The following is a 21,491-nucleotide window of genomic DNA, read 5'->3' as shown; positions in this document are numbered from 1 at the left end:
GTCTACATACTGAATAATTATAGTACCAATTCCTAGCTGCATCTTTTTGAGAGAAGTATTCTTCCCATTCCTCTTTGTCAACGTTCTTCAAGTTAGCGTTGTCATGCCTCTTTGCGGGCACAAGATGAAAGATGAGAATCTGCACACATTTTCAAATTTTTCCAAGCTTAAGAACAATGCCAAAATCTGTTATGATAGGAAGATGACTAGAATGTATGCTAATTGTGGGTTTTGACGCCATTAAATGGGGTTTATTTCCTACACAACAAGATGCAATTTTGCTTTCAAAATGTGTAGTTTTTAAGCTAGAAGTGTGGTTCTCGACATGCTCCGCATGTCTGGCTTTACAACTCGCCAATTGGAGTCCACTCGAGGAAGATATGGACTTCACGATAATTTTTGGTGGGGATTGGATTTGTTGGTATTTGGACCCACCTTGGGATGTCTGCCAAGAAATTGGATCAAGATTAATAGGGATTTGGTTGCTAGTGCCTAGCACAGGCTACAACATGTGCTTTACAAGGCTCAATTTGGACATTAACTGCTCAATTTATGTTCGGATGAGTTTTCTCTACAATCTCGGACACCCATGAGTAGGAGAAATCAACGTGGATGTAATTATAGCTATGATCAATACTGCTTTAGTCAAAATCTATGGGTTCTTTTCAATATGTTGGTTGATATGTAAGGTAGAAGTTATGCTTGGCCAAGATTGGGATTTTATGTATGCCGAATGTGATGCTCTTATGAAAGCGCGAACAATTTGGATGGAAAGTCATTATTTGGAATGCATTGATTAAGGATATGTCTAACATAGATGTGGCTAGGAAGCATTGACTATTTTAATTGGATACAAATGGAAGGCCTTTCTTAAAATGCTTTCAACTATGCTTGCATCTTCCCATTCTTGATGGGAAGTGACATTTTTAAACCCATTGATAGGGTCACAAGTATGTATTCCATTAAGGTCTTTCAAAAAATCAAGTTGTGCTAGGTGATGCTTTGGTCGAGTATGTACGATTTCAAGGTCATTTGGAGAAAAATGTTGTGCTAGGCAATGCTTTGGTTGAGTCTGTATGCCATTAAGGTCTCTCAGAGAAACATGTTGTGCTAGGCAATGCTTTGGTTGACATGTAAGCCAATTGTAGTGTACTTGAGGAGAGAGGATGGTTGCCCACCATGGCCACCCATGGCCATCCAATGGATTGCTGGGGGAGAGAATTTGCATCGAGATTGCCGAGCAAGGGCTATCAAAGAAACATGTCGTGCTTTGTAATGCTTTGTTCAATATGTAGATTGAATGTAGTATATTTTCCACGCATTGCGTGTGAAAGAGGGTTAAAATTAGCCATCTTTTGTTTAAAAAGGGCAACGATGGCCTCTCAAAAAACATGTTTAAAACCTTATTTTTTCCCCCAAACTCACAAATTGTGAGTGTATGCTTTCTATTCATCATAATAATGTACAATGGTACCTCAATCTCGTGACAAGCCTTGAGGGAAAATAAATTACTTTAAATGGTAACAGAGCTTCTTGAAGCGGCAAACAACAATCCTTCATCCTGTCAGTCCTATCCCCTCAAAAGGTCATTGATGGCCCCTTTCCATTCATCTAGACCTTATTGTTACCCATGGAAACAGTCAGTTCCTTGATTTCAAGAATTATCTCCTTGAAACTCGTCATAACAAGAACGTTCTCAAACACCCTATGATTCCTAGCCTTCCAGATTTCTTCAAAGAAGCAATATCTTATGACTTGAGTGCATACCAATAGCACTTCGCTTTTCAACCTCTTCCCTCCGAGTAATAAATTATTTTTATAAAAGTATATTCTCCATGTCCTTTGAACCCACTTGCACACTTTCCTTGAGAGGCCACTGATGACCGAGAAATACTTGAATAGGTGAGGGAGTTCTATTTTACATCTACTGCATCTATCTGGGCAGTGCCCCCCACAATACCTTCCATACAAAGCACTTCATTATCATAGGCCATTTCGGGGCCCTAATATTTCTCACATCTTGCCTTTGGCCACTTCATTCTCCATTGTTTGTTGTGAGGGGGGGGGGGGGGGAGGGAGAGGGGGGGAGAACCAATTAGTCGAGACCATTAGAGAAAGATTAACATCCTTAGTATTTGTCTTACTAAATGTCTTGCTTTTCGGCCACCACCAAGCCTTCCACTCGAATATGGATTCACATAACAAAAAACTACCAATGTCCATCCTTTTTAGTACTCTGATAGCCATTAGACTTTCTGTCCCACTCAAGTTGACTTGGGAAGCCAGTTGATCTTAATATTTCCATCTCCTATCATTACTATCCCAAAATTGGGCCATGTCTCTAAAACCTTTGTTGTTCATCTTTATGGTTGTGCCCCGGCAAAATGGGTCCAAAGGTATGTCATCGGCTTTAGAGAGCCAAGGGAGCCAATAATTGATGTAGTTATTAAAATATCCAATTAGCTCTCCCCACTCTAGTGTCTCCCCTACTCTCCTGCACTTTTTTAGTAGCTCGGTTGAGATTCCTCCTAGATTGAGGCTGGTCCTGAATAGCTTTTCATGCACCTCCAAGTATTTCCACTGGCCACCTTGAGAGGAGAGTTTAGCCTTCGCAACCATATCCACCATATTCCATAACATAATCACCCAAGCTTGGCTTTGCTTGGCTAAAGTCGTTAGGAACTTGGCACATTGGGCCTCTGCATGGACAAGGGGGTTGATAATCCCAATCCCTCCTTACTCCATAGGTCTTACAATAGAGTCCCACCATGCTCACTGCCAAGGTGTTGCATCTTTGGTGTTGTTTTCCCATAGGAATCCTTTCAATAGCTTCGAGAAGTCCTTCCAGTGGCACTTGTCTAGCTTGAGGATTGGTCTATATGGGAGCATAAACGAATTGATTACCTTCACTCTACTCGAGAAGGGGAGCAACAGGTACTCATCTTGTTCACAACCTTGTCCAAGGCCCACTTGGAATCTTTGCTCGTGCATTAATACAATCCTTAGTGGAGCAACGAGGTGCTTAAACGTCCTATCTTTGGACACTACCTCTCTTGTCCACACTGTTGGATCGGAGGAATCGTTCTCTAACAGAGATATCATTCTTGTTGTTTCAATGTTGCATTTTGACCCTGACTCTACTGTAAATGTTTGTACAATTTCTAAAGCCTTTGTAACAACTTGGGGGTATTTGAGGAAGAGAAGCAAGTCATCCACAAACAGTTTTGCTAAGCACTAGTTTTTGCTAGGTAGGGACATTCATTGGATCTCCCCTCTCACAGCATTGTCTTCGAGCATTGTAACCAACGGATGCAAATGGGTATAAAACAACAAAGGTCCACTAGGAATCCTTGATTGATCGATCTTTTGACCTCAAACATGCCCACAATCCTGTTGTTAAACAGTAGCTCTGAGAGGCTTCCATCACTAAGAGTGCTCGCTAACTGACACATCCTTGGTCCAAAGCCCAAAGCTTTCATGACCTCCTTGATGAACAACTAGGTTATTCTATCATAAGCTTTGTCTAGATCAAGATAAACAAAGACACAATCTTGCCTGGTGATAGATGCGTATTCTAATCCGACCATCGCTCCTAGGATATTATCATAGATAGACCTTCCTTTGATGAATCGGTGTTGGTGGGGAGTGATAGCCTTATCTAAAATGGGAGATATCCTAAGAGCAATTGACTTGGAAATGATTTTGTAAGCCCCTGACATCATGGTTATGGGGGCCACCAATGCTTCAACTAAGAGTACCATATTTTCTTTGGGATGGGCCTGATGAGGCCCTTATTAATACCCAAAACTAGGTTCTCCATTTATCAGGGCTCGATGGCCATAAGCATGATTGGGGACTTTAAATCCTCCCAAAATTCATAGAAGAACTCAGTAGTCAAACCGTGCCACCCAAGAGATTTCCAAAACCCTAGTTTTTAAGGCATTCGTTAAAAAGTAAGGGGAAAAACACAAGAGGGAGGAGAAAGCACCGACAGGGGAGAAAGAGAAAAGAAGAAGAAGAAGAAAAAGAAAAACAAGAAGGAGACAAAAAAGGGGAAGGAGAAGAAGAAGAAAAAAGAAGAAGGGAGGAAGTGAGTGCTCAAAGAAAGAAAGAAGGGAAAATTACCAAAATACCCCTCTAATTTGAGGAAATTCCCAAAATACCCCTCAAATTTCAAAAATTCCCAAAATACCCTTGTATTTATTTTGGTTGGATTGTTCAAAATTTTCTAATCTTCATTCGTATTTGATAATTGAGATTCTTTTTTGAGTGATCAGCATGTAATTTGTCACCAATTACCATCTCAAAAAAGGCAATTATGTCTAAAAATAATGGAACAATTCATCTCCAAAGTACGTAATTAACTCAGATTGTAGTTTTAGCATCTTGTACGATAGACAATCACTCTTCTTGTGAAGATGTACAAAAAAAATTATCTTTCGAGAAATTTACTCTCACAACCAGGGGTATTTTGGGAATTTTGGAAAATTTGAAGGGCATTTTGGGAATTTATGACAAAATATCTGGGGTATTTTGGGAATTTTTGAAATTTGAGGGGTATTTCGGGAATTTCCTCAAATTAGAGGGGTATTTTGGTAATTTTCCCAAGAAGGAAAGGGAGAAGGAAAGAGAGAGAAAAAAATAGACGGGAGGCGGAAAGAAAAACTCACTGAGAAGGGGGGAAAAAGGGTGCTCCATCCTATGCTCTTGATCTGGAAGGGTGAGAGGAGATAGAGAAGAAGACGGCATGCAAGAAGGGAGAGGAGTTGAACGTGGGAAAAGTTTTATCTTCATTGTGTGCTCTTCACGATCTCAAAGTCGAGGAAGGCAAGGGTGAAGTCGAGAGGAAACAACAAGCAAAACAGGTGATGATGAAGAAGAGAGCTCTTCATCTTGTGTTCTCAAAATCCTGAGGTTGCAGAAAAAGGTCTCGCTCTCTCTCTCTCAATTTTGAGTTTGGAAGCCACGGATAGGGCAAGCAAAGAGGGGAGAGAAAAAACTCCTTTCTCTCCCTCGCTCTTATCAAAAAGGCGAGGGGAGGGGGAGGGGGGGGGGGGGGGGGGAGAAGAGCTAACGGGGCGAAGGAAAAGATATTGGCAGAGGAATAAAGTGAACAAGCTTGAGGATTGTAGGATTTCTCTCTTTCGATGATTTTGGCAAGCGTGGGTGAGCAAATCTAGGAAACAAGGGTGAGCTTCAAAGACGTGCAAAAGGGCATGTACTCTACAAGAAAGGGCGCAAGCACAACTTGATCGAGTAGAGGGCACAAGGAATCTTTAATTACAGGTTAGATTTTGTGTCTGACGATTATTGATTGCTTTCATCGGGTTGGAGATTTCTAATTAGGGGTTTGCAAATCAAAAGGTATACCAACGATTGCGTATGCACCCAATTTGTAAGAGGGTTTTCAGATATCGAAAATTGGAAATATCTAATTTTTGTTGTCAACATGTTTTAATCTGTTTTTACCCATTATTTGTGTATTCACTAATGATTTTCTCCCACAATTTCTCTCTAAACCTCACTATATCTTCTTACTAACACTAAATCACTCCTAACTGCACTCGTTTTACTTGGTTTACACCTCGGCTGATTATCCATCTATAGATAAAATCTTGACTCTTTCGTGGTTGATTTTGGAGAACCGGTGAACCCGATGCAAATTTGACTCTGGTAGATGGAACTAGCCATGTTGACAAGACAAGATAAAGAGATGCAACAAAGTATGGGGCTAATGGCTGCTATTTTGCAGCAACTGTATGCAAGTCAAGTACAAAATATGAACCAAAATTTGGATATCAAGCTGAAAACCGAAAATTGCAAATTGAAGAAGTTTGCAAAAAGTGGATTGGGTGGATTTCAAGAGCAGAATAACACAAAAGTTTTTCAAGTATCAAAGTCTACAATCAGAAAACAAGAATTTGAAGAGGCAGAAACTCTTTGGCTGCTTCCAAATCTTTGAATTGAAATCATTTCAAGCCACACTATTGACAGGTTGAGTAAACATGCTCCCACCTAGTCGGACACTTAGCTGGACACCACATTTGTACTCTATTATTTTTCTGAGCTAGTTCAGCTACATTGTGTGTGAATCTTGATTCCAAAGTAGCAAACGATTCTCTGAGTTGTCATTTTGTCATGATGATTGCAAAGGCCCATGTGAGCCACTCACTAGCCATTTAAAAAGCCCTAGGTATAAAACTCAATAGCCTTAATGTGAAAAGAGGTTTATCATTTTGAGAAGAAAGAACTCTACTGTATGTACACTCAAGCGACTAAGCTGCTCCAACTTGTAATCAACTTTTCTAATGATTGGGTTATTACATTTCAATTCCAAAACTTGCATTGTGTTCCTCTTTCCTTGCTCTTTCAATTAAGTGTAAGCATTTTCATTTTTATTGAGGTTTGCAATACGTGTTTATGAGCCTAATCTTCAAATTTGAGTGCTTAAATCACTATTTTTGGGTACCAAAGACAAACTTTAACCAAGCTACCCAACAAAGATAGATACACCAATGGATGATCAAAGAACAAGGATTTTATGAAGGTAACACTCTAATATGGTTAGTAACAGTAGTAGCTCAACTTGGAACAACAAAATCAGTCATGTAGCACAAGGCTCCATCCAAAGGCAAGCAGTCACAACCAAGAGCCAACAGAAGCCCGTCACAACCAAGGGTGGCACAACCTCTAGATAGATACCACATCTTCTCCTACGTAAGCAAGTCTTTTACAAAATAATCAAGTATGGATACCAAAGCCTACTATCCATCGAGTCATACAGTAATAGGGGCTAATGCAAACAATGATCACAAAGAGACCAACATGACAAGGTGGGTTCCATAATTGCTATTGGAAAGTCAAACATAGAGCACCCACAAACAACAGCAATCACCTCTCATAAGAGAAAAATCAAAGGCTCCATCAATCCTTACTACAATCATGGAACTTGATTCACAATGCAATATGAACATATGGTAGACAAATTAAGAGGAGACTAAGTATTCCAACCTACTGAAAAAAATGGTGGCATTCAAAGACCAACACAATGAAAAAGGCCTTAAGAACCTATGGAATTGGGTTTCTGGCCTTGAACAAGTACGTCCAAGTTGTAATTAAAAATACATGGCATAAAAGTCAAAGTCGAGCAGCTAAGCCACTAAATGAGTGAGGTGTTAGTCCCAAAGCTTCACGTAATATTCTTTGTGGTATAAGCGTCTTAACTATTCTAGGTACTGCTCAACTTGGACGAGTTGAGCATATTTACATTCTCTCACTCATGCTAGTATAAGTGAGGATAAGAGTCAAAGTCTATGTAATTTAAGTCTAGTGAAGTGGAGGAGGAAGTCCAAAAGCGACTCATGCATTGAGCACAGTAAGGTATGAGTGAAGAAGCTTCTATATTAAAAAACTTTCTTGGAAACATGGATGCGATGGGGTCGTCATTTGATATCACATGTGCTACATTTTTTCCTTGAAGCACCCATCAACTCCATCTTTCAAACCGCATGCTCTTGATTGACACATTTATCATATGGATATAGAGTGTCCCATAATTGGCACTTGCATTAAACACTCTTTCTTTGTTTCTCCCAATCACTCATTTTGTATGAACAAGTTCTTCAAGTTAAAATGCTCAACTCCAATACGAGCGTATACCGAAGGTACTTTTTTCCCATCAGGTTTTTTCCCTTTGGTCATCTAGGTTTTTGACCCTAATCTAGCAACACTCTTCACCATCCTCTTGTATATATTCCTTCTACATCAGCAATAAGGAAATGGCTACCCAAATCACTAGTTAGAAAATTAGTGCATTTGATGTTGGGCTCAACCATGGTTACCAAGAGCAACTCTTATCTTCAACGATGAAAACAAAGCTCCATCAAACAGTGGCAAGTCGAAGAAATGGCATCCATCACCAACTAGCAAACAATGAAAAATTCAAAAACATAGGTATCAACAACAATCAGAAGGAGCTCAAAGAGTGCTTCAAAGTTAATCAAATATTCCAGAGAACTTGTATTGTAGTGGAACCAAGAACAAGATCCATCATCTAGTCCACTGACCCAAAGAAGCTCAGTTCCCACAAAGGCAAGCAACAACCAAAGTCATCTTCACGGCCAAAGTGGCAACAAAGAGGAGAATGCGCAATAAAATGCAAAATTGCCTCAACAATAAAAGACCAACTTCAACCAAGCTCAGTTCCCACAAAGGCAAGCAACAACCAAAGTCATCTTCACGGCCAAAGTGGCAACAAAGAGGAGAATGCGCAATAAAATGCAAAATTGCCTCAACAATAAAAGACCAACTTCAACTAGAATACATTACATATAGATCAGTCAAGGAAGCAGGGAGCATCATCAACCTCGAAGCTAAAGGACAACCTTGAAGACAAAAATGAAGATAACCTTAATGACAAACTTGCACATGGTCGTGTCAAGGGACGACGCAAGCTAGGAAGAGGGGAATGTTGGCAAGTTGACTAAACGAACATCGACATAGTTAGATACTTAGCCAAACATCATGTTTGTACTCTGTTATTTTTTGGAGCTAGTATAGCTACAGTGTGTGTAAATCTTGACTCCAGACTAGCAAGTCGATTCCCTAATTTGTAATTCTCTCATGATGATTGTAAAGAGGAGAATGCAACAACCAAAGTCATCTTCATGGCCAAAGTGGCAACAAAAAGAGGAGAATGCGCAACAAAATGCAAAATTTCCTCAACAATAAAAGACCAACTCCAACTAGAATACATCACATATAGATCACTCAAGGAAGCAAGGAGCATCATCAACTTCAAAGCTAAAGGCCAACCTTGAAGACAAAAGATTAAGACAACCTTAACGACAAACTTGCACATGGTCGTGTCAAGGGACAAGCTGAGCTAGGAAGAGGGGAATGTTGGTGGGTTGACTAAACGGGCGTCCACCTAGTTAGATACTTAGCCGGACATCACGTTTGTACTTTGTTACTTTTATGAGCTAGTATCGCTACAGCGTGTGTAAATCTTGACTCCAGATTAACAAGTCAATTCCCTAATTTGTAATTCTATATGATGATTGTAAAGGCCCAAGTGAGCCAGCCACTAGCCATTTAGAAAGTCCTAGGTATAAAACTCAGTAACCTTAATGTGAAAGGAGGCTTATCTTTTTTAAAAGAAAGAGCTCTATTGTACGTATGCTCAAGCGGCTAAGCTGCTCCAACTTGTAATCAACTTTTCTAATGATTGGGTTATTACGTTGTGTCTCTTTCCTTGCTCTTTCAATTAAGTGTAAGCATTGTCAGTTTTGTTGAGGTTCGTGACTACGCATTGTTGCGCACATTTTGAACATCCCATTTTTTGGCAAATTTGTACATATGAAAATGATGCCCAATTTCAAAAGGATATATGGGGCATTTATCTTTGTGGGGTTTTTAGCTTGCTTTAGCAAGCACATGTACATGCAGGGCAAGCTGGAGCTAGCATAGCGCCAGCTGTTGGGTTGCCCTGGGTGCCCCTCAGTGATTTTTGTGAAGTGAGACTTGTATTTAATCAAAACTCATGTAAAATCTTGAAAATGTTCAGCCAAAGATCAGAATATTTCAGGTTTGGGGTCGTTGTGCCTCCTTGATGCTTTGGGATGCAGTTTTTTCCCTTGACTAGCCTTCTCTATGTATCATCGTACCGGGACAACTCTCTGTTCACGTCAATTTTACACATGGCAGCGTGTAGAATCAATTTTTGTCATCTTAAGCTCTTTATTTAGTCATTTTTCAATCTTTAAAGTGCCCCATTTGGAATTATGCTCTTCAAGTTATAACTAGTTCTCTATAGGGTTATGGCTATAGCAGCCTAGTGGCAAATTGTGTGTAGGCAAATTGGGAGGGCATGTATCTATGAATTGTTAAATTGATGTTGCAATTATGGGTTTTTGATGTTCAATTGTGTGTAGGCAAATTGGGAGGGCATGTATCTATGAATTGTTAAATTGATGTTGTAATTATGGGTTTTTGATGTTCAATTGTGAGAAGTGAGGCCCTTGTATTCATATGCATTGGTTGGTGTGTGCCGTAAATCCATGCTTTGATAGGGTTTTGCTCCTATGCTCTATGGTCCTTTGGGTGGGTGTGTGCTTGTAAATTCCCAAGGGAGCATTAAGTCTTTTGGTTGGGGTTCATTAAGAGTTTTGTTTTTTTACTTTTTGGTGCTGAGGTTGAAGTTTGAACACTCTTGGGTTATAAAGCTATAGAGTTGTCCCACTTTTTCTTTTGCCCAACAGTGTTTTGGTGCCCACCACCGAGGAGTTGCTTCAAGTGATGTTCAGTTTATAGGTTTGATTGACGTGATGGTAGAGTTTCCAAAGTTTTATGGTTATGTAAGTGAGGATGCTGATGCATTCACTGAGAAGATGGAGTTGCTTGTTTGGTTGTAAATAAGGAAGATCCAATTACTATGCTCGAGATTTTGATAGGTGGTGTGTTGCTTTGGGCACTGATGTTCCTCCTCTTATGCTTAAGAAATATATGTTTATGCAAAGTTCGAGGGCTGATTTGAGATCAATAGTTGAGCTTAAAAGACCAAAGACATTTGATGATTCAGGAAAGATTGCAAAACATAAGGAATGGAAGCTAGAGACATTGAGAGAGCTTGGCGATATGGAGCCAAAGGTTTGTCTATGCATTTATGTGGATACAAAGAGCATCTCTAATGCAATATTGTATCATGATGGTTCTCTTGAGAAATATTGAAAATCATGTAATGAGGAGAAGGACTCTAATATGAATGTACACATCATGCCATCAATGGTGTTGCACACGCAAAAGGTGATGTTTCTACCAATGTGAAAGTTGATGAGAAGGAAAAGGATGCAATTAGTGAGGTCTTAAAGAATGATAATGAGTGACGAGAATCAAGTTGTAGATGCCATTGTTGATGTGTCCAATGTGCATACAATGAAAGATGAGCATGTGTGTGATGTGAAAGTGGAACTTGCGAATTATTTGCAAGTCAATGAGGATACTTATATGGAAATGAATGAAGTTAATAAAGAGCTCTCTCAAATACATTATACTATTGAGTCTTTTGCAATAAATGGTGATTCTATTGAGCATGTTGTGGACCTTGTTAATGAGGAGATTGTCCATGAGGACTCTCATGATTGCGTTTGTAGTGATATATGTAGCTATGCCTCTATCAATGAGGATAATTTGGAGGCTTTGATCATGTGAAAAGTCACAAAAATTTATTTTTTATGCCTCATGATGAGATGATTGATGCTTCCTTGCTTGATCCTTGTGTTGAGGAATGGAAGCTGTGTAGAAGATGGCTTACATATCAAGCACGGTGTGGTTGAACTGGATGGATTCTTAATGAAGAGTGGGGAGAATGAGTCAAATATGAATGAGGATATGCAAATTTTTTATGTAAAATTTGAAGACCTTTTGGATGAGATGTTGAAGGCTTCCTTGCATGCTATAGTAATGAAAGGGTCTCACTGTGTGGTATCTATTGAGAGTACTTTATGCCTAAAGAGGATTTGGATTGTACATACGGTTTCTGCTTTGATATTGGGAGTGAAAGCATAGACATGGCTAATATTTTTTCATGCATTTTGTGCTTATGTTGTATGGCCTTTTGATTGGGTAGACAACATCGTTATGCTAATGTTAAGTATAAATGCTCTAAAAGACTGGGGGTTTGGCAAACTATGTCTCATGCATTTTGAACACCCTATTTTTTGGTAAATTTGTACTTATGGGCATGATTCTCGATGTCAAAAGGGTGTATGTCTTTCTCTTTTTTTTGGTTGCTTTAGCAAGCACATGTACATGTAGGGCGAGACGCTAGCGTAGCGCTCGCTATCGGGTCATCCTTAGTGAGTTTTTTGAAGTGAGACTTGTATAGAACTAAAACTCATGTAAAAGCTTAAAAATAATTCAGCCAAAGATCATAAAATTGCAAATTTGGGATTGTTATGCCTCCTTGTTGATGCTTTGGGATGTAGTTTTTGCCCTCGACTAGCCTTTTCTACGTGTAGTCGTATAGGGATAGCTCTCTATTCGCGTCAATTTTTCACGTGGCAACGTGTAGAATCAATTTCAATCATCTTCAGATTTATCATTGATCATTTTTAACCTCGTTTCCAAGAGTTGAAGTGTCCTGATTGGAGTTATTCTCTTCAGGTTATGACTAGTTCTTTGCAGGGCATGGCTATGGCAGCCTAGTGGCAAATTGCATGTAGGCAGATTGGGAGGGTATGTATCTATGAACTATGGAATTGATGTTGAGATTGTGGATTTGTGATGTTCAATTGTGAAAGCGGATGCCCTTATCTTCATATGCATCTGTCGGCATGTGCTATAAATCCGTGCTTCCACAGTGTTTTACTCTTATGCTGGATGGTCCTTTGGGTGGGCGTATGCTTGTAAATTTCCAAGGGAGCATAGGTATTTTGGTTGGGGTTTATTAAGAGTTTTTTTGGTATAATTTTTGGTGCTGAGATTGAATTTTGAATGTTATTTGGCTATAAATCTATAGAGGTGTCCCACTTTTTCTTTTGTCGAACAGCGTTTACGAGCCCAATCTTCATATTAGAGTGCTTAAATCACTCTTTTTTTATGTTTTGACCATAGGAGAGTGTTCCTAGACCATAGGACAACCTTTCCAGATAGTTCTGCTGTATTTTTCAATATCTTGATCATGATGGGTCATGATTTTGGTGCCTTTTTGGATTGCAATAAGACTTGGTAGGGTAGTGTCCCTAGACCTCTTAGACCTCCTCCTAAAGTTTCGTTGCATTTTGAGTCCGTTCGAATGCCGAAATGGTGCAATGACCTAGAGTGGTGAGAGAAGGACATAGACAAATTTTTTTATTATTGAGTGGTGATTTTGTTGTTGAGTTGATGTGTTTGCTAGTTAACTTCACTTCTTGAGGACTAAGAACCTCAAAGAGTCTATGTGCCCCATCCGAGTCACTTTCCTAAGTATTGACATATTATATTAGTGACAGATAGATATGCTACAGATGTCTGTCAAGGTGACCCACTGACACACATAGTCTAGCCCTTGCAATCTATACCAAAAACACTTGATGGTTATGAGTTTGCAGCCGCTTTGCTAGTCAAAAATCTAGAATGATAAAAAGTTTCATACTTGTGGTACAAAAGTCCAATATTGCTCGCAAAATCTTCAAATCAAGTCCAATGTCAATTTTGAAAAGACCACTAGGGTCCTGATGACTAGTTCTAGCTATGGTGCACGTCTCATCTCAGTCTGTGAAAAAAGAATAAGGATCATGATCTGTTCCTCAATGGCAGAATGTCATGAAACTTGACACATAGCTTGCCCTTGGTACAATGACCCTAGATACATGTTTTTTGTGTGGTTTGGACTAAATTAGGCAGTCAAAAATAAAACCCTAGGTTAGCCTTGGCAATTCTTAGCCTTGAGGTGTTTTTGGCCTTTTTGACCCACTTTTTGAACTCTTTGGCTACCTTGATTGCTTACAATAGTCTCTGCTAAGGTTGGTACAGTTTCTGGCCAAAAGCTTAGATAAGATAGATGGATTGCAATCCATGTTCCATCACTTTGAAATTTGGCATGCTGATTACTTACGATACCTATAGCCTACTCTCGAAATCTTTTTGGATTTGGATCACTTTTTGCCAATCTAAAGTAAATTCTTATGTTTGTTTCACAAATTTTTTATTGTTTTGTAATTTTTGCTTTTTTGACCAACTTTTTCAACTTTTTTGCAACTAAGCCTATGTTTCAAATGGTCTCAGCTACCTACTGCTCAAATCTCAATCAAAAATCATAACGAGGTACATGAATCCTGATATTTTGACATGAAACTTGGTAAATTGGTTGTGTATTCTATGTTGATGCTAATCCCCAAAACTTTTTGGGTTTGGATCATTAAAAGTTGAAAAATCCCAAATTTTTGTCAATTTTCCTAGCTTTTGAAGGTTTTGTCCAATTTCTTTGTTTTGAGTGTGTTTTTCATTACAGCTTGACTCCCAAATTTTGGTTTATGTTGCCTAAAAGAAATCTTTGTCTGATGATCTCAATTTATGCTCAAATAGTCTCAGCAGAACATGGATCGCGATTGATGTTCCATCGCAAAACTGAATGAAATTTCTCAGATTGTTTCTTGTGAGTTTATTGAAACCCTTTGGCACTGACTTTTTGAGCTTTGATCAGATTTTAAGCTCTAACTATCAAATTTTCTATATTTTAGACTTATGGTTTTTTTGGCCAAAATATGGTTTTTGACAGTTTTTGCCATGATCTTTCGGCCCAAATTTGATGGTGGTAGTTGCTACTTACCCTACTCCTAATTGTTGAAAAGAAACTATGAAAGAAAAAAAAAGTGTAAATTGAAAGTGGAATGGAATATGGAACAGTTTTTTCAAAGTATCAAGAAATTTGAAGAATGAAAGGCCTTTTGTATCTCACTCACAACTCTCTTTGCCTCTCAAGAGTAGATCTAGCAAGAATCTGACTTCTAGCCTCTACCAAGCACTGAACCTCTTGTAGTTGCTTCACTGCTAAGGTGTAAACAGAGTGGGTAACAAAATCTTGTGCTAAGAAGGCTATGAGTATGACTAGGTCACTCACCACCTAAGGTTCACTCCCTAGCAACAGTGCCAATGTTAGTGGGTCACAATGATCGGACATTTATAACATAGATATCTTACACTAACATAATGTAATACTCAAAGAAGTGACTTAGAAGAGAGTCTTTGAGGGTGTCAACCTCAAGAAGTGAACCTAGCAAGATAACCAATCAAAACAACCAGCAAACCACCACTCTTTAATCTAAAAACCTATCTATGTCTTATCTCACCGCTCTAGGTCATCCCCGAGGTCATCATACCATTTCATTGACCAAATGAACTCAAATCATAGAGAAACTTTAGGGGAAGCTATATTAGATCTAGGGACACTAATCTACAAAGTCTAGTGATCATCCAACAAGGTACCAAAATCCCGATCCATCATGGTGGTCCATATCATGAAAACTACAACAAATCAGTCCAAATACGTCGCCCTAAGGTCTAACAACACTCTCTTATGGTCAAAATGTCAAAAACCAACCATTTAGGCACTCAAATCTATAAATATAGCTCACAACACATAGTCACAAACCACAAAGAATGAAAAATGATTTTACTTATTTCAAAGAGCAAGAGACGAGGAACACAATGCACTTCGCAGAATCAAATTCTCATTACCAGATCTTGAAAAAAATTGATTACAAGTTGTTGTCGAGTAGCTAGTCACAATTGTACGTGTAAAAGCTCTTCAAAAACATGAGATAATGTTGCAATGTGTTTTCAAACTAAGGGTTTTTTTAGCTTTATACCTAGGGCTTTCATATGGCCAATGGCCATCTTACAAGGCTTTGGGATCATGACAAAAGAATACAACTTGAAGTGTACATGATTCCAATCAAAAATCATAGACTCTTTTACAAGGCTTTTTTGTCCGAATTCAATAGATTACATCAAATTTTTGGGGCATGTACAAGGTGTGATTGGCTAGAAGGGCATTTGTTAGTTGCATTAAACAAACAATATCATTCAGATAAAGTTTGATAGCTAGTTGGTTTATTTCTTTCCAGCTCTTGCTGTTGTTGTCCTAAAAATATATCAGTTGTTGTCAAAGTCCTTTGTTATTTAGCTTTATAACAAAATGGGTTCAATATTTCTCTTCATGCTTTAGAGAGCCAAGGGAATCAGTGTGCTATGGATTTTTGAAAATATTTGGTTATCTCTCCTCACTCCAGTGCCTTTATTGTTGTGGTATACTCACGTACCAGCTCGCCTGTTGTGCCAGCTAATCTCAGGCTCGACAATCGAGAAATAATAGTCTCTCATGTACCTCTAACTCTTTCAAGTGGTCACCTTGAGAGAAGAGTTTTGCCTTGTCAATCATATCCTTTGTCTTTAAGGCCCATGTTTTGTCTTGCTTTACAATTGAGACCACTCCTTGCTACACCGATCTTGCAATCAATTCCCAATGGGCCCACTACCATATAGTTGTGTCTTTGTTATTATTTTTCCTTAAGAATATTTTCACATTTTTAAGAAATCTTCCTAATTGCACTTGGCTAGCTTGAAAAATAGACTAGTGAGGCTATGTAAGGTACCATCAATGTACTGATCACTTTCATCTTGCTCGAGAAGGAAAGGAGCACAAACTTCTATCTTATCATATTGCTCCTTATCCTATCCAAAATCCATTGGAATCTTTGCTTGTGTGTTACCTTCACCCCAAGCAGGGCACCCAGCTACACCTCAAAATCTTGCCTTTTGTAACTATCTCTTCGGACCACATAGATGGATCAAAAGAGTCGTTTTCAGCCAAAGATATCAATCTTGATTTTTCTATATTGCATTTTGACCCAGAGGCTATGGCAAACATTTACACACTCTCTAGAGTCTTTCTAACAACTCGGGGGCAAGCTTTGAGGAACAGAAAGGAGTCATCCGCAAATAGCTTCGCTGGTAGTTGGTCATCATTTGACAGAGATAGGCCTTGGATCTCCCCTCTTGCAGCATTGTCTTCAAGCATTGTAACCAGTCGATGGGAGATGATGGCAAATAGAAGAGGGGCAAGCAAGAAACCTTGCTCATTTCTTCCTCTAGTGACCTCTTGTTCAGAGTCAAAGTGTTGAGGGGTGAAAGCATGGTTTGGTGGTACAAAAAGGACTGTCCTTGACACAACATAGGCTTGATGATTCATGTGTGTAAAAATAGATGACCCTTTAATTGGAATTGGGGAGGGGTCATATATTTCTTTATTTTTAAAGGTATTTCTAACTTTTGAAACAGGCCACTTCCAAGAACAGGTGGGGGTGATGGCGGGACCAAAGGAGGTTATGGCTCTCTCTCTCTCTCTCTCTCTCTCTCTCTCTCTCTCTCTCTCTCTCTCTCTCTCTCTCTCTCTCTCTGTGTGTGTGTGTGTGTGTGTGTGTGTGTGTGTGTGTGTGTGTGTGTGTGTGTGTGTGTGTGTGTGTGTGTGTGTGTGTGTGTGTGTGTGTGTGTGTGTGTGTGTGTGTGTGCTACAACGGAGGCGAGGAAGGCCTTGCAAAATACTAAAAACTACACTGTGCAAGCCAAAATTGACAAAATCCGCATACCTGGCAAATAACGCGAATACCATAGCCATTGCTATACATAGAGAGAGAGAGAGAGAGAGAGAGAGAGAGAGAGAGAGAGAGAGATACGACACAAGCAATGGGTGCAATCTCTCCCCGTGCAAGAGTGAGCATGTCCCTCTTGAACGTATTTAATTTATAGAAAAGTACAGGCTCAAAAATGAGTTACATCAGTTCACACTTGGACATAGAATAGCCATGGCTCATAAAGAGCTCATTATAACGATTAATAGCTATCTACATCTCAACTTATAACTGAACCATAAAATACTAAGGATTGCCACAAAAATCCAATGGGGACAGTTTTATTCCAAATAACTGCTATCGCCTTATTGTCCGACACGTGCCCATCATTGATCTACTCACACAACACCCGATAAGTGATCATATTCCATAGTCCAAATCAACATTGCACTATTTCATCAAAATATCAAATATTTCACAGATAAATCATCAAAATACCAATTCCATTACATACCTCGCTGTTGCAAGACAATTGTCCTCAATTGTTACCAAAACCAAACTAGCGACAGTGGTGGCCAGCAGCCACTGGTAGAGTGGTCTAGTAATTGGTGTTGCCTAAATCGACGGATCTACACCAATGGGCATGCTGCCTAAATCGGCGAATCTGCACTAATGTTGCCTAAATCGGTAGAGCTGCATTTTGAATTCGTGTTGCCTAAATTGGCGAATCTACACTAGTGCTGCCTAAAACGGTGGATATGCACTTTAAAAATTTGTGTTGCCTAAATCGGCGAATCTACACTAGAAGAGAGGCACTACCTAAATCGGTGAATCTGTGTCGCTAGGTGTGTGATTGCAAGTATCATGTGATGGTAATGCGGACGTAGCGATTGTTCAAAAATCCATTGACACTCTACCAAAGAATGGTTTTTGTATCTTACCAAATATCTTCTGTACTGGTTTCCTTTGCGGGTAGTGGTCATGTCATGATCTAAAATTATTTCGGGAGTCAGAATTTCTTCATCGTCCTCAATTAAGGGGGGGGAAAGCTATGGAAGGAGTATCGGGAATAGGTCCCTTGTGTGGTCTCAACAAACTAACATGGAAGGAGTGGTGTATTTTCCAATGTGAGAGAATGCCCAAGCGGAACGCATTGTCATTTATCTTTTGAAGGATTTTGAATGGGCCATAAAATCTAGGGGCCAATTTTACTTTAGGATGTTTTTCTACACTATTTAAGCGTCGTTTTTCTATTCTAAGCCAAACAAGGTCGTTTTCTTTAAAAGGTGAGGGTCTTCGTTTCTTGTTGGCTTGTGCAGTGTATCGTTGTTGTGCTCGTTTAATGCAAGTTGTGGCTTCTTGTAAAATGTGTGTGTGATCTCTTGCTAAAGTGTCAGCCACGCAGGAACATCAGTGCTAATAGTGGAGATAGGGACTGGAAGTTTCTTCCCATAGACAATTTCAAAGGGTGTACTGTTTGTGGAGGAGTGAGGGATTGAGGGTGTTATTGTAAGCAAATTGAAGCATAGGGAGGTGTTGGTCCGATTTTGCAGTATTTTCAGTGGTATAAGATCTAAAAAGGTCCATAAGAGTGTTTGTGGCTTTTGTTTGACCATTACTTTCAGGGTGAAATGCAGATGTGAAATCCATTGTAGAGCCTAAGCTTTTGTCTAGGGCGACCCAAAAATGATTGCAAAAGCATCCATCACGATCACAGAGAATGACCTTGGGGAAGCCATGGTAGGGAAAGATGTTTTGAGGAAAAGGCTTGCAGCCTGTGGTGCAGACAATGTCTTTTTGTAGCGTACAAAGTATGCTTGTTTGCTAAAATGGTCAACTATGGTCCATATCATATCATTGTGTGAGGATGTGGTGGGGAGTCCCGTGATAAAATCCATGGATATTTGTTCCCAAGGGTCAGCAGGGATAGGGAGAGGCATTAAAAGACCATAAGACTTATCATGATGACATTTAACTCTTTGATATATCAAACATTCTGAAACAAATTTTGTGATATCGTTCTTCATTCCAAGCCAAAAAATAATAATCTTGATATGCAGTGAGTGTGGATTGAATTCCTCGGTGACCCATATATGGTGGTGCATGCATTTCAGTCATTGCTAGTTTCTTGCAGGGTGTTGTGATGAATAGCTTTTGCTGAAAATAAAGATAACCATTTGCCAATGTGTAGTGTTCATAGGGAAGACCATTATTGTGAGTTATTTCAAACCAAGCACGTGAGAAATGTGGATCGTGAGCATATGTGTTAGGCATAGAATGAAATGATTGCACATACACTTACAGAAATGTGATTCAAATAAACATGCTTGATTTTATCGAAGACACATGAACGAGTAACAGAGAGTACATTCACTTCAAGTTTTCTACTTATTGCGTCTGCTACTACATTCGCTTTACCTGGTTGGTATTGTATCATAGGGTGGAAATTTTGAATGAAACCGGCCCATTGGATATGACGGTCAAAAATGGTGGATTGAGTCAGAAGATGTTTAATGGCCTGTTGGTCAGTCTTGATTAGAACTTCGGAGCCCATAAGATAGTGTTTCCACAAGTCTAGAGCGTGGACCACGGCTAGCAATTCTTTATCGTATGTGTTGTATTTGGTTTCAGATGGTTTGAGTTTTCGACTTTCGTAGGCAAGTGGGTGATCCTTTTGCATTAAGACTGCACCTATGCATGCGCCACTTGCATCTGTAACAACTACAAAGAAGGGTTGTGTGAAGTCGGGTAATTGTAGTATCGGGGCATGTGTGAGGAGATATTTGAGAGTGTCAAATGATTTTTTTTTTGTGGGGCCCCAATTGAATGGTACTTTCTGACCAAGTAGAGTGGTCATCAGTGATGCAATGTGTGAGAAGTTTTTGACAAATTTATAATAAAAACCTATTAGATTTAAAAAGGATTTTATGTCATGCACGAATTTGGGGGTAGGCTATATTTTAATAGTGTCAATCTTTTGAGGGTCCACTGATATGCCTTTTTCTATAACTATGTGGCCTAAATAATCAATGTGTGTTTGAAAAAATATACTTTTGTTTGGATTTGCAAACAATTGGTGGTCACGCAATAGCTCAAAGACAATATGCAGGTGATTTTTGTGCTCGTGCTCATCACGACTACAAATCAAAATGTCATCAAAAAACACAATAACAAAGTCTTGATAATCAAGAAATATTTTTTTCATCATCCTAGAAAATGTGGCAGGTGCATTTGTGAGACCAAACGGTAAAACAATAAAGTCATAATGACCAGACTAGGTACGAAATGCAATTTTAAAAATGTCGTTGGGCTACATACGGATTTGATGGTATCCTGATTTCAAGTCAATTTTGCTAAAAAGTTTCACTCCTCGTAAGCGATCTAGGAGGTCGTCTATACGTGGGATGGGATAGCGATTTTTGACAGTGACCTTGTTTAATGCACTATAGTCTATGCACATGCGAAAAGTTTTGTTTTTCTTTTGGACTAGGAGAATTGGGGCACCAAAAGGGGATGCAATAGGACAGATAAGGACCTTCTCTATGAGTTCGGTGATTTTTTTTTGGATTTCTTGCTGGTGCAAAGGACTATGTCTATATGGTGCTCTACGTGGAGGTTGTGAGCCTGGAAAATTTTCAATTTTATGATCTAATTCACCACGAGAGGGTGGGAGGTTAGGGGGGTGATCATCCAAAAAGAAATCATTATACTGTGAGAGGAAATCATTATGTGTGTGAGAGACAGACGATTGTGTGTGCTCCACTTCAGTAACAAATATCATGTATGCTTTGTCATCTTTTCGTAGTGCACGTATTCACCACGAGAGGGTGGGAGGTTAGGGGGGTGATCATCCAAAAAGAAATCATTATACTGTGAGAGGAAATCATTATGTGTGTGAGAGACAGACGATTGTGTGTGCTCCACTTCAGTAACAAATATCATGTATGCTTTGTCATCTTTTCGTAGTGCACGTTTTGCTTGTGTGTGTGATATCAAGGGGAACATAGCAAGTGATGCATCAGCAAAAAGTGAAATAGATTTTCCATTGAAAGTAAAATTCATTGTGTGTGTGCGATAATCAATTTGTGGATTATGTTGGTGACGAAAAGGCATGCCCAAAATGATATCGGTGGATTGCAATGGTGTAATTAAAAAATCACGATGTTCTGTGTAATCACCAATGGTAATTGTGAGAGATTTAATTTCATGTGTGCCATTGTACCTAGTACCTTGAAAAGAACATTCAACTTTGTATGCAGATGGTGGTGTGGTGGTTAAATTCAATTTTCTAACCAATTTTTCAAAAATAAAATCGTGTGAACTACCATCATCGTGTAAAATAGACACAATTGAATCTTGAATTTTCCCTGTTTGATGGAGCAA

Source organism: Adiantum capillus-veneris, chromosome 29, assembly GCF_014529385.1.
Source record: "Adiantum capillus-veneris isolate H3 chromosome 29, ASM1452938v2, whole genome shotgun sequence".
Classification (NCBI taxonomy): domain Eukaryota; kingdom Viridiplantae; phylum Streptophyta; class Polypodiopsida; order Polypodiales; family Pteridaceae; genus Adiantum; species Adiantum capillus-veneris.
The sequence above is the reverse complement of the archived record's forward strand: the minus strand, read 5'-3'. Positions refer to the sequence as shown.